This window comes from Vicugna pacos, chromosome 1, assembly GCF_048564905.1.
Source record: "Vicugna pacos chromosome 1, VicPac4, whole genome shotgun sequence".
NCBI classification, from domain to species: Eukaryota; Metazoa; Chordata; class Mammalia; order Artiodactyla; family Camelidae; genus Vicugna; species Vicugna pacos.
Genome location: NC_132987.1, coordinates 37,951,016 through 37,964,924, shown reverse-complemented (window position 1 = coordinate 37,964,924; position 13,909 = coordinate 37,951,016). Strand labels below are relative to the sequence as shown.

Here is a 13,909-nt window from a genome sequence, read left to right as displayed (position 1 = left end):
CAGAACTTCACCAGACCCCTCGGGAATGTGAAACAGCCCTGGGAATCTTACAGCAAATCACAAGCTGCAGCTTCGTTGCAGAGCCCGAAACTGTTCAGGGGAAACAATTGCAAATGACATAAATGAGTAAGGAGTAAATAATGATATGATATTTTTTAAATGTCATCAACAGGTGAAGTCTAGAAAGACAAAAGATACAAGGCTGCTGCCAGGAATGAGGTCTCCTAAGAGCCTGTTTCTCCAAGATGTTATTATGGTTGCTTTCTGCTTGAGAGTGAATCTAGCCTAGTGTGCTAGGATCTACCTGCCTAGAAACCTGCTTTCCAAACACACACATAGTGTGAAGAAGACTCAGCAAAAGGTAAGGAATATAATAATTATAATCAATGCCATTGTGTCTGTGCAAATCTTTTAGTAAATAAGTAGTATATGTTAAATATAAATAAGCATAGATAAATAATATCAAAGAAGTGCCTCCAAGAATTTCATTACACAGAGATAACCATTAAATTTGAAAGTCCCCTTTCTTCCTCTCCAATAATTTTATTCTGATTATATTCCAGGCACTAGGTGAGTCACTGAAGGTAAAATGATAGACATGATAGTTTATGCCCTTAAGGAGTACATATTTTATTAGGGAGAGAATGAGATAAAAATTAAGTACAGAAACAAATTTTTAAAAAACTATAGATTATAATATATTATGAAAGACTGAATGTTGGTTAGGGATTATTAGTGATGCTGAGTAAAAGGTACTTTAAATGGGATGGTAGAGAAAGATTTCTCTGAGGTGGTGACCTCTAAATTCAGTGCTGAAGAGTTGGAAAATAGCCAGCCATGTAAGGAACTACCAGGCAGAGTGAACACATGGGTAACTATAGGAAATAAAAAGAGAGTAGCACCAGATTAGGTTGGAGAGATAGAAAGGGTACAAAATAAGACAGTATCTGGTAGGCCATTCCTTACTGATTGATTGATCAGTCCTTCCAATTATTTAATATGTGTTTATTGAGTACCTATCATGTTCTAGGCCCTGGGGAATACTCTCTATGAAGTTTACATCTTATGTGAAAGAAAGCAAATAATAAATAACAATAAATAAAACAATATTTAGTAAAGTGAGAGATGAGAAATAAGATTTAGAGAGAAATAAAACAGTGGAAGGGAATAGGGAATAGCCCCAGGGGGGAACATTTGCAAATTGTATTGTATGGCCAGTTAGAGTCTGCATAGAATAGGCTTGTTTATTCCCTAAGTGACCTTTTGACATCAAAGGATCAAAAACAAAAAAATGCCACCCTCAGATTCTGCTAATGCATCCGTGAGGAAGCATATAACTCAGATACACCTGGGCAGAGCAACAATTACCTCACCTTTTTCCTGCCTCGGAGCAATTTCCCTTGCACCTCTGACCACCCTATACTATTCACCCTTAAGTATAACCATACCCCTCACCTTCAAGGAGGTGGTGAGATTTATTCTGCCATCTTATTTGGCTGCCTTGTGATTAAACCTTTTTTCTGCTGCAAACCTTGGAGTTCTCAGAGTTCGAAGTGCTGCAGGTCAGGCAAAGGAACCTCGTTAAGTAACGAGACCAAGAGATCATTGCTGCCTTAAAAGATTAAAATTAAAAGATGTTGAAATGCCATATGACATCATTTATATGAGAATCTAAAAAATAACAAAAATAATGACACAAATGAACTACTTACTATTTATAACTAAAATGATTGATTTCTTGAATATGGGTAAGCACATTTGACTGTCCTTTATGATTGGATTACTGCATTCTGTTGATTCTTATTTTACAGTTGGCTTTATTTCTTTGATAACTATGTAAGTTTAAAAAGCTAAAGATCTAATCTATTCTTAGAAACAATAAGTAGTACATATATGTAAACTAAACAAAAGTGCAGTATACTGTGTTTACGTGCAATATAATGTGTATGTGCAGTCGAACTGTAGTAATTCTACCTAATAAAACTGAAAAAGGAGGGAAAAAAAAAGATTGAAGATGTTGGCTTGGACCATGGTAGCAATAGAGATGGAAAGAAAGGAACAGATTTTTAAATATATTTTAAAAGAAGAAACTACTGAACATGTGATGGATTAGATGTAGGGCATGAGAAGTGGAAAATACTGAAGGATGACTTGTAGGTCTTTGGCTGGAAGAAATGAGTGTTTATCCAGGCTGTGACCAAAATATGAGATGGAGAGACTAGCAAGGAAATAGGCTTTGTTTTGAGTGTAGTATGGGAACGAACTAAAAGCATGTTTTTCTTTAGCATTTACAGAATGACGTATACAAAAGTGAGTTGATTAGTCAACAAGATACTGTAAACAACAATTTTTAAGCTCGTGTTTTGTGTCAGACACTATTAAAGTTTCTAAGGATAAGGGAGAACAAGTTAGAGAAGTTACATAATATCTTCGTGTCTCATTTTTCTCTTCTGTAAAACTAGGTTAAGAACGGTGTCTACTCTGTGGAGTTGTGGGGATTATATAAATAAATATGGACATTTTCCCATAGTAATTGTGTTTCTTAAAAAGTGATCACTACAGGGTAAAAATAAGAGCAAATTAAAGTTGGAACAAAACATTTGCTTTAAATTTAAATTTGATAATACCGTAATTTTATGCAAACACTTGAAGACAATTCTTCCTGCAAAATAAAATGTTCCAGGGGAAGGGGGCTGGATAAGAAGAAATGGGATCCCATAAAATATAGTTTTGAAAGTTGAAGTTGACATCTGTGATTTGTTATTTGGCATGTGGTGCTTTAATAGGCTTGGCTCAAACATTCTGTTTCCTACCTTAAATTTTATTTCCCCAAGTAAGTGCATTAAATCTTTCATATTGAGATATAAGAAAATAAAGGTAATCTACACTCCCAAGGAGAATCAGGTTAATTTAGCTATCAAAACTCAGTAATGTTGTTCCACTGCTGTCAGATTCTATTTTGAAAACTGTCAAATTTTCATACATCAGTGATCAGAAGAGACCCCCCAGTTTTGCTTCTCTGTTAAATGCGAGTGAATTAACTGTTTTTCTTTAGAATGCCTTTTTCCGATTTGCAGCTGTCATGATTTTTTGTTGTTTTCCTAGTGAACAATTTACCATTTTAAAGATGCTTCCTGCCGCCAATGTTGAAAGCAAAATTTATGGCTTCCACTATTTTTATTTTTCAGTAATGGGTTTATATGTTTTCATTAAAAAAGGGAACTTTCTGGTTATTACCTACCATTGAAAAGCAGAATATTGACTTAACAACTGTATAAATCTACCAAGGATCATTCTTCTTGGCAACACTATTGGTTGAATCGATAGGGTGGCTATAATGACTCACCGTCTGTTTGTTGAGTGGGTTGGGGGTTCCTTTTACAACTCCCTAGGGAGCTTTTTAGAAACATGATTTCCATTATATTTTTCTTGATCTCTTGGACAATATTTTTTCCCTGGCCTCTTCTTCATCATCTGTGTTGTAGCTTTGATAGTATCTTCTTCAGAGAGACTTTCTTTGATCATTTTATCAAATTTTCTTCCTAGTACTCTCTATCTGTATACTTTGTTCATTCTTTCACCAGCACTCATCAGTGTTGTGGGTCCAAAGGGCCAGTCCGTGGGTGGTAAAATATTTTACCAGAAACATGGCAAAGTGAAGGAAAAGTGTATTAGGGGTACGCTGCCACAGACAGCAGCAGGCCACACAGACGAGAGCTGCATGTGTCGCTCATGGTGAAGGCTTAGAGTCTTTTATGGGGAAAGGGGTTGGTGAACCCTGGGGGCTGTGTGATCAGCTAGCGCACAAGTTTTTGATTTGTTGTACGTGAGGTAAGAAAGTTAGGGGCAGTGGGATTTATGACTCTGATAATGCGGAGACATGGACTGAAACAAGCCAGCCTGAATTATGGTGAGAGTAGGCATTATTAGCTGCGCTGGGGCAAACACACGTCAGGAAAGAAATGTACTTCATCTTTAGAGGGAGTGCAGTCAGACATCTGAAAGCCCAGGAGTGGGATGGGTGGGGGAGTTCGTTGGACTTTGAAGGATGCCAGTTAGCCCCACAATCACAACTTCTAATTATCTTTTTATTTGCTTATTTTTCATTTTCTTATCTACTCCAATCAGTTATAAGTTCTACAAGATCACAGACTATATATGTCCATTCACCTATTTAAGAAGTTGATACTGCCCAGGAAATGTTTCAGCTAGCTCCCTTACTGCTATCTCTACAGCACTGTGGTGACCATGGTCACAAAAATTTCCACCAACTTCACACAAATCCCTCATCAGGGGCCCATAGCCATCACCTTCCTTCTTATTATGAGTTTTCTCTAAAGCCCCTGTGAAGGATGTCCCTGGTAAGCCCTGTTAGTCCTCAAGCATATGTAACCCCAAAGTGTGGAGAAGTTAATGCCTTTGAAGTTCTGAATCAATAGGAAGTGGGAGCAAAGGAATAAATACTTCTCCCTTGAATGTGGACAGTTTTGAAATGAATTTCGTAAAACTCCTCAGAAGTCCTAAAAAACTGAGCATCCATTGCTACAGAGGCCAGTTTGATAATGCATCATTATACCAACTTTTCCTTCTTTTTTGTTTCATCCCCTGGCCCTCACTTCTGCTCCCTGGTGTTATATTCCCAAATAAATTAACCTCATGGAAGTCACTGTTTCAGGCTTTGCTTTCCAGGCTACCCTAAGGCAGGGTATTTCAATTTAAATTTATTAAAATGAAATACAGTTAAAAATTAATTTATCAGTCCCACTAGCTGCATTTCTAATGCTCAATAGCCCCATGTGGCTAGTGACTACTGTACCAGGAAGTGAGGTGTAGAACGTTTCCATTAAAGTAGAGGAGCCTATTGGATAACGCTAACTAGTCCACAGGCTAGTGTGCTATGGAGCCTCGGAAGAGAAGGCACATCTTTGTAGGAATTAATCTACTCTTCTTGTTCAGAGAGAGGATCAATAAACCAGATGGTTTTTATGTGTGTGACAGAATTTTCCTCACTGATTTATTTCTATTAGATCATGTACTCTAATTTCCAGGATTTACTAATGTCCATGATTTATCAAATGACCATGTTATTGTGGGATTTCTTGGAAGATGTGAATAAGTTTTAAAAACAACAATGGCACATGAAAAATTGATGACAGTTTTTTTTTTAAATCAAAAGCAAAGGTACTCACTGAAAACACAGGAGAAATCCAGCACTCCTATATTAAATAAATAATTTGCAATTTGTGCATCAAATGGAATTTAAAGTCAATGTTATAGTGTAATTTAACATAAAATTAAAAGGAAAGTACTGTTCAAGTTTAACCAAGTTAACTGGAATCATTAAACTAATTCTTAGCACAATTTAATGTAATCAAGCATTTGTTCTCTTCCAGATCTAAATAGAATGCTCTTTGAAATGTGTCTTGAAATTAGAATTCTGCTGGGTAATTCTTGTGATAAAGCTGCTTTGGGGTTTCTTAGCAGTAATGGTATGATGATGTCTCTTCTTGTATCACTTCAGGCATCAAATTTTTTGTTCTGATTAATTGTCCAAACTGGGACTTCATTTCTGTCCTGGTGTCTGATTCCTCAAAATCCTCATAATGCTTACTTATTTTTCCAAGGCAGAAAATGTTTATTGACTAGACCAGTGTCCTTTTCTTCCTGTAGAGTCACAAATATTTTCATAGATGACTTTAAATTTGCCTTTTAATATTTTTTTCAAGTTATAAGATTTGTCATTCAGGCTTATGTCACAACCAAAAAACTTTTACTAAATAGGAGAAACCATATTCCCAGTAAATATTTGAAGTATATTTATAACATGACTCCTCTCATCCTACTTGGTCCCCATATTTTGGTAGTTATTTTCTTATTAATATAAATATTTATCTATGTGGACATAACCAAAGGATGTTTAGAGACAAGGGTATACCTTCATATTTCATAAGCAGGAACTCACGATTATGTAATATTTTTATAATCGATAGTGCTGTTTCTGATCCTTTTCACATCAAGAATATATATAGCTTTTCAATTTTGAGGACTTCATTATTTAATTCTGGTTATCATCCTTTGCTATACTTATTTTTCTCATTGCCTGTTGTATTGTCTTAGAAAATAATGCAAATTTAGCCATTTTCAGTGGGTACAAGGAAAGCCTCTTCTTCATTCAACTAACAGAATCTGGTTCTCAGCACACAGGATCATTCTGTAGCTATTTGTTAAGTCCTTATTTTTACTCAGCACTGGCTTAGTATCTCTTCCTGTTTCTCTCTGTTAAATAGATGATAGATAGATAGATAGATAGATAGATAGATAGATAGATAGATGGATGTGGGTGTCATGTGAAGAAAGAAAATATGTATGTGAAAATTGTATGTATTTTTTATATTTATGTTTATTTAAACTGACCTCTGACTTTTATTCCAAGATACATGCCATATGGAATTACTGCATATTATGCCTTATATTTTTAGTGTAGTTTATTTTTGTGAGTTATATAGCCTTTATTTCATATAAAAATTAAAATATGATGCCCAGGAGCTTTCAGTGATTTGATATGAAATAACTGACCCCCTCTCCCACTGCACATAAACAGTTGGTTAGGACACTCTTTAAAGTCAAGAGCTAAAAAAAAAAAAAAATGTCAAGAGCTTTTTCTCCCTTCCTTCTTTCCTTCTTTTCTTTCTCCTTAAATAATTACAACTTTATAAGAAATTTTTCTAGAAATAACACTGTAAGGAATTATCAGTGCTAAATTAATTTTAGATAAAATGGCTGATATCCAAAAGCTTTTAAGCCTTTTGAAAATGTAAATATCTCTTTTTCAATGATGTAGTCACAAGGAAAAAATCATTGTTTCAAGAAAGGTCTTGTTCGAACCTCTTTGAGAATAAAAAGTCTGAATAAATGCGTATCTTTAAAAAAATTTAAAAATACACACACAGAAATCCCCTCCCCTTGGCAGAAATGTAAGAGCATTAAGTTTAGAAACATACCATTTCTAGTTTCTACATGTTTTATTAGAGTCCCTAATGAAGGAAAAAGCAAGAATTCCCCCAGTCTCTTCAGTGCATATGAATTACTGTAGAAATATGCCTAATTTTCATTCTCCTAAGATGGGAATTTTTTTATATTTAAAAATAAATTCTAATTTAAAGTCGAATCATTACATTAAAAGTTTCATCATCTGTATTAAAAGTAATCCTATGCAGTAAGTGATGATCAGTATGAAAAAGGAAAATTAATCTGCTGCCTCTGTGTTCAGCATCTGTATGAGAAACTTCCAAAATGATGGTCAGTGACATACAATTAATGAATAGCATAGTGGTCAAAATATAATTATTTGCTATGAACTTGTAATTATAAAAGCTAAACATGAGCTCCACAGTTAAAATGAATCTGCCAAGACCCCCAAATAATAAAATAATCAGTTTACCGAAAATAAATACTAATTACCAATAAATATACAAAGCATGTTCAGTGTATCCATGTTCAGCATGAAATAGTGGGCAAAAGAACATAATTTAAGTATAACTATAGATTTGTGCAAATTAATGGAAGAATATTTGGCAAGAAAAATAAAACAAAGTAACTTCATATCATCACTTTTGACTCATGTCATATCACATATACACATTCATTTTAAAGAAAATAATCAGAGAAGATCACAAAACTGTTTTAGGATATTTATTATACTAAAATTTATAATGAAACAAAAGTAATAAACACAAATTATCTACTTTAGAGAACTGAATTATCTTATTAGGTAAAATATTTCCATACAATAGACTTTTATAAAATTAAAACATATATTCTTATGAATCTAAAACTGTTCTAGAAACTAAACTATTGAGAATTATATTCTTAAATTTATAAATCTGTAGACATTTTCATAATATCACAAATATAGTGCACTGGAATGATTTGTTAAAGCATCTGGGAATGAATTACGGACCTGAAACTCCACCCACTTTCCTATTTTAAGGTCTCTTTCCCTCCCTTCCTCCCTTCCTTTTATTGTTCCATCCCTCTGACTCTTAACCATTTTATTAGCATTGTTTATTATTCTAATGTTTCTTAAAATTATTTTTAAAAATTGTATGTGCATTATACCAGTGTTAAATTCTTGCTTTTGATAAGTAGCCTATTATTATGTAAGATGTTAATTGGGAAAAATTGGATGATAGCGAAACTCTGTACTAATTTTGTAACTTTTCTATAATCCCCAAATTATCTTGAAATTAAATGCTATTTTAATATTTTTTATAGTTTTTATATTAAAGTAATTTTAGGTACGAAAGTATACACACACCTGTGCAGTCCACCCTCGATATCCATGGGTTCTGCATCCTCAGAGTCAACCAACTGCATATCAAAAATATTTGAAAAAAAACTTCCTGAAAGTTCCAGAAACCAAAATTTGTGTGCTCTTAACTATTTACATCACCTTGACTTTGTATTAGGTATTATAAGTAATCTAGAGATGATTTAAGGTACACTAGAGAATGTGAGTGGGTTATATAGAAATCCTGCACCATTTTGTGTGGGGCATCTGCAGATTTGGTATCAGTGGGAGTCCTGGAACCAATGCCCTGTGGATGCCAAGGGAAGACTGTATATACTCTTCTCTGTGTAATATAACATACATAAACACAAAGTAAATAGAAAGCATATCTATTTCTTCAACTTTCTTATCTCTAGTGATCCTGCAATGCTCAAAAAGCAACTTCATCTATCTCTCATTTATCTATCTGTCCATCTTCCTATGTACCCTACCTGTCTGTCTACGAGTAAGGAGATAATCCAAAGTTGCTTTTTTCACTGGACAATATATTTTGTAAATCACTCCATATCATTACATAGATGTATTTTCTATTCATTCTCTGTGTATATAATACTTCATTTATGAATGTGTCACTGTTAATCCAGTCAATATCCTGCTGCATTTTTTAATTTTTTCTAATATTTGTTATCAATAATGCCACAAAGTAAGTCTTATGTCAGTTCATATATTTTCCAATGTATGTTTAGGTGCCTATAAGAATATCAAAGACTTAGTGAATTGGTAATTGCTAGATGTGCCACATTTCCCTCTGAAAAGTTTGCACAGTTTTGCTATTTCCCCAGTATGCTATTTCCCCAAACTTTTTCAAAGGAATATGGACAGTCATTTCCCAGTATCCGCAGGGGACTGGTTCTGAGGCTCCATGGATACCAGAATCTGTGGCTGCTCAAGTTCCCTTTATAAAATGTTGTAGTGCTGTTGGCCCTCTGTATCCAGGGCTGGTTTTGCATCCATCTATCATAGTATGTTCTGGAATCCACTTCTTTTGAGTCTTTTTCTGTTCCCTGCTATCTGAACTTTCTCTTCTTTATCCTTAGTGATCTTGCCATGCTGAGCTCAGGAGCTTTCCCTCTTTCTGGGAAGAAATATTTGTTGAGTATCTCTGAGATTCTCAAAAGTTTAGGCAACCTCAGCACTGTTTTATCAATTCACGGCCACTTAGTACTAGCAGACGTGTGTGTGTGTGTGTGTGTGTGTGTGTGTGTGTGTATGTGTGTGTGCATGACATTAACTTTCAAATCAGAGTATGGAAGCATTTTTCTTAGCGTTATCTACCATTCTAAGTTTAACTGAACAAGTTCACCTACTCAGGATTGAGTCCTCTTTATTGCAGATGATAATACTGAAATCTTTCTTTCATTAAACTTGTCAGTAATCTCCTTTTTTTTTTTTTTTGTCATTATACTTGCCACTGACCTGCTGATCTTGAGTTAGTCCTACAGATGCTGGTGTTTTGGTAACATCTACCCATATTCTGTGGTCATGGAGATTGCCTATCAGCTCATTTCATCGATGATATTCTTACTCATTTTTCCTTATCGTCACTTCAAAATTTGGCAGATTTCAAAATTTGGCAGGTTCAGAACTGTGCCAGTGTTATCATCTTCTTGGAACTGTACCTTTGTGGGTTGAATTACAGAATTCCTCTATTTTAAAAAAACTAGTCTAATTTGTTAGGATGCAAGATGCATTCTTTTTTTTATCATTTTAGATGTGTGACTCATTATTGAGAAGTAATTATCTTTTAACTTAACAGAAAAAATGAAAATACACAATATTTATTTCCAATTTCCATTATTTTCATAGCAAAGAGTTACTCCAAAAATGATGAGATAGCCAAATCATCAAGAATTTTTAATACCCAACAGAGGAAAATATACATATTAACCAAAAATGCCATTTTCTGATAGAACTATGGCTCCTTCCACTCCTCTTTCCTCTTCTTTTCTATTCTTTTCATTTGTTCCACTCTTCCCCTCCCAAGGGATCAATGTTAGCTAATTTAAGCTCTATAGACCATGAAAGTGAATGTTTTCTTTTCTTCCCCAATGGGTTAACTTTACCTTCCCTATCACAGGTGTACTGAGGGCAGTGAGGTCAGCTTATTTCCAACATACATAATGAACAGATTCTCAATTTTCTGACTCTTAAAATCTATCTATTATATTCTGACAATTGGAAAAATTCAAGTATGAAATCCTCAGTTTAAGGATATTTGTAAAGGTAACATAGTTACCATTTACTTGGATGAAGATTTTAGAGAATTGATATATCATTTTGTCATGAAGCAAAAGTATGATTCAGCATAGGTCAACCCATCGCTCCACAGTTTCACTAAGTCTGAGGATGTGCCAGACAGAGACAGATTTAGATAATTTGAGACAGGTGCAGTAGTCTCTGTACAATAAATCTCTTCTATAGAGACAATGATGTGGATCAGATGAGCCAGGTGTCAAGAAGAGAACAGCCAGCATCAACTAAGAAGACAGGTTTGGAGCTGATACTGTTTGAACAGGTGCAGGATATCTACAAGTGTAAAAAATGTCCATCTACTGAATGGAACATGTCCAGTTGGGATAGGGGCTGATTTGTAACAGATGAAGAAAATCTACCAAACACCTGTTAGGTTTTCAGAAGAGAAAATGTTAGTGGTGTTAACTAACTAGGTTGTCTGATGATTATAAAAAAACTATTATGAGACAACTGAAATTTAAGTTTAATTTTTCTGTAATGCATCATCACCCTGAATTAATTCCCCTGGAGATGTGGGCAATACTAACTTGCCATCAGCAAAGCAATTTCTGCATGGGAGATGCTTGAGGACAGAGTAAAACATAAATTGGAACTTCAGATTTATAGGCAAAAACCATAAATTATTTCACTAATACAACCAAATTGGCTGATTTGACTAAATTCTTATAACTGCTTTTCAATTCAACTATAGAATTGATTTATCTGGTTGTGTACTTATTTATGAAAGGACACAAGTTGGATGTGAAATATTTTTATTTTAAATCAGATGTGTTGCTTGTTTCTGGTGAAATCATTTGTAATACCACCCTTATGCTAGTTTGAAGTGATTATAAATCAAAATTATTCAAAAAATTGAACCAAAACAGTTATACTTGGAGGTACCTCTGAAATATTCTCCACTATGGAAATTGGTATTTAATTTCAAGATAATATCAAATGTTTTATATTCAGTCTAATATATCATAATGTCTAGGTATGATATTCATGTGATCTATAAAACAGAAGTATAATACCTATAAATAAAGAACTCTTATAATACCTATAATTTACTTAAAAATAGGCGAATCAGTACTCTTGCTCAAAAGTTATATGGTAGTAGATATGCAAATATATTTGAAGTGATACTGAATTTTTTTCCAAAAAAATTAATTTAAATTTTGTAAAAATTTTAAGTATATTACAGTAGCAGTATAGATTATTTAGAATCTTTATTCTAAAACTAAATCTGAGACCCTAACTTTTTCAGCACATTGTCAAATGCTTACAAGCATTTTTAATATGTATTACATAGGGGTGTGCCCACCTAAAATAGACAAAGTAATTAAATGACTGTGAACTTGTCATACACATCAGTATTTCTTTAGCATATATAGTCTTCAGACCTCTTCCTGAAAAAAATGAATCAGCAGGTTAAGCAACTCAAATCATTATAACTCTTGCAAACATTAAAAAGTGTATCTGTTAAAGAAAATTTAGCATCTCATGGTATCTCAGATATTATTTTTTCTTAATCTCATTAGTTTATAAATCAGAAAATGATTTAAAAATTTATATTAAGAGAGTCATAGGACAGGACCAGAATTAGTAGTCAAAACACTTGTTAGTCCATTGCTTTTATCAAACCAAAGTAAAACAACAAACATAATTAAAAATAAATCAGCAACTACAGTAGAAGCATTATAAGATGCTATTATTTTTTTAGTGTTTCACAGTTGCACACACTTCCACATAAATATTTTTAATATGGTAGAAAAATGTACATTTCTCAAAGGAGATAAAGGGGGCATTATATTATAAATACATTCAAAGTTCTTTAAGATCTGTGGCCTTTGTTTTGAATTTTCCACCTCTTGGTATTTGTGTGCCTACAACCAAACTTAGTCTCAGTTTGTTTTAAAAAATTGTTTAGCCACTTAGCCTGCTATATATACTACCCTAGTTAATTTTATAATCCTAATTCTAAAGGTTCAACTTTAAATCTCAAAACTCTCAGAATATGATTAGTTGAAAAAAGAAAAATTTTAAAAAAATTAAAAAAAGAATATGATTAGTTGGACACAGACTGTGGCCAGAGCCACATATGAGATAACACAGTGCTTAATACCTGCCTGATTTTTGAAGATAAATTCAGCACAACAGATGTAAATGACACATTCACTTTATCCAAATCCATTCCCAGGATAAAATTCTGCCTTGTGTTAAGAGGCCCTACTAACTTTGAATATTTACCCTCCACTTGGCCAAGGATTCCAGCAAGTGTCTTTTTCTCCACCTCTACCCAGGCATGAATAGCAATTGGACTCAGCCATCAGAGTGATGTCATTTCCTTTGAGAATGAATGGCTTAGCATGGATGTTTATCATTTCCTAGCCAATGGGACATGGGATAAATTCTGTTGGGAGTCATGAGTAATACTTTCTTCTCTCATAGAAGAAGGAACTTGGGAGTAATTGCCTCTCTTTTCTGCATCACATAACAACGTGATACCTAGGATTACTCTAGCAGTTTTCTAACTATGGGGAAAGAGTGTAGGGGAGAAGTTTTAACAGATAATGACAGAACTGCAAGATGAAAAGCATCTGGAGATGAAAGATCTGTATCATTAAGCCATCAGCTCTTAAATTCTAGAGACTTGTTACTTCTTCACAGCCTTCTTTATAGTCTTAAAAATTATTAAAGACTCCAAAAAGCTTTTGTTTATGCGAACTATAGCTATCAATATTTACTGTATTAGGATTTAAAAATGACAAACTAAAAATATTATGTATTAATTTACTTAAAATGAAAATATGTCCATTATATGTTACCATGAATAACGTATGTCATAACTGTATTTTCCGAAGTAAAAAACTTGTCTGAGAGGTAGCATTACTTTGCACTTTTGCAAATCTTTTCAATGTTTTGCTTGATAGAAGACAGCTGGATTCTTGTGTATTTTTTTGCATTCAGTCTGGTTCTAATTTCACACATAATGTAGCCCCTGTAAAATGTCACTGTATACTGTGAGAGAAAGAGTGAATTAAGCAAATATTATCTTGGTGTTATTATGAAAATCATTCTGATATCAAGGATACCTGAACTTTTTTCTGAGATAACCAGGTGTCTCCAATCCACACCGGAAGAACTTCTTTAACAAACTACCTCAAATTAGGTACTCTGAAGTTATTATTGTGAAATAACATACCTTTTATTATTCAGGGCACTTTCAGTAAGTTCTTCATGGCTGATGTTCGTGGCTGAAATAACTTTAAGTGAAACAACAGCAAAAATATTGCAATCAGAATTCACAGATTGTTTTTTTTAATC

The 13,909-nt window shown here is 33.7% G+C and overlaps 1 long non-coding RNA gene across 1 annotated transcript in view; it reads left to right on the top strand.

Annotated features, from left to right (window-relative positions):
* LOC140696292 (uncharacterized) overlaps positions 1-355 on the top strand; it is a 31,995-nt gene extending 31,640 nt beyond the window's left edge. The window contains exon 3 of the long non-coding RNA XR_012072438.1: positions 173-355. This is a non-coding gene — a long non-coding RNA (uncharacterized lncRNA). The remainder of the gene's footprint in view (positions 1-172) is intronic.
* Positions 356-13,909: the final 13,554 nt, after the last annotated feature.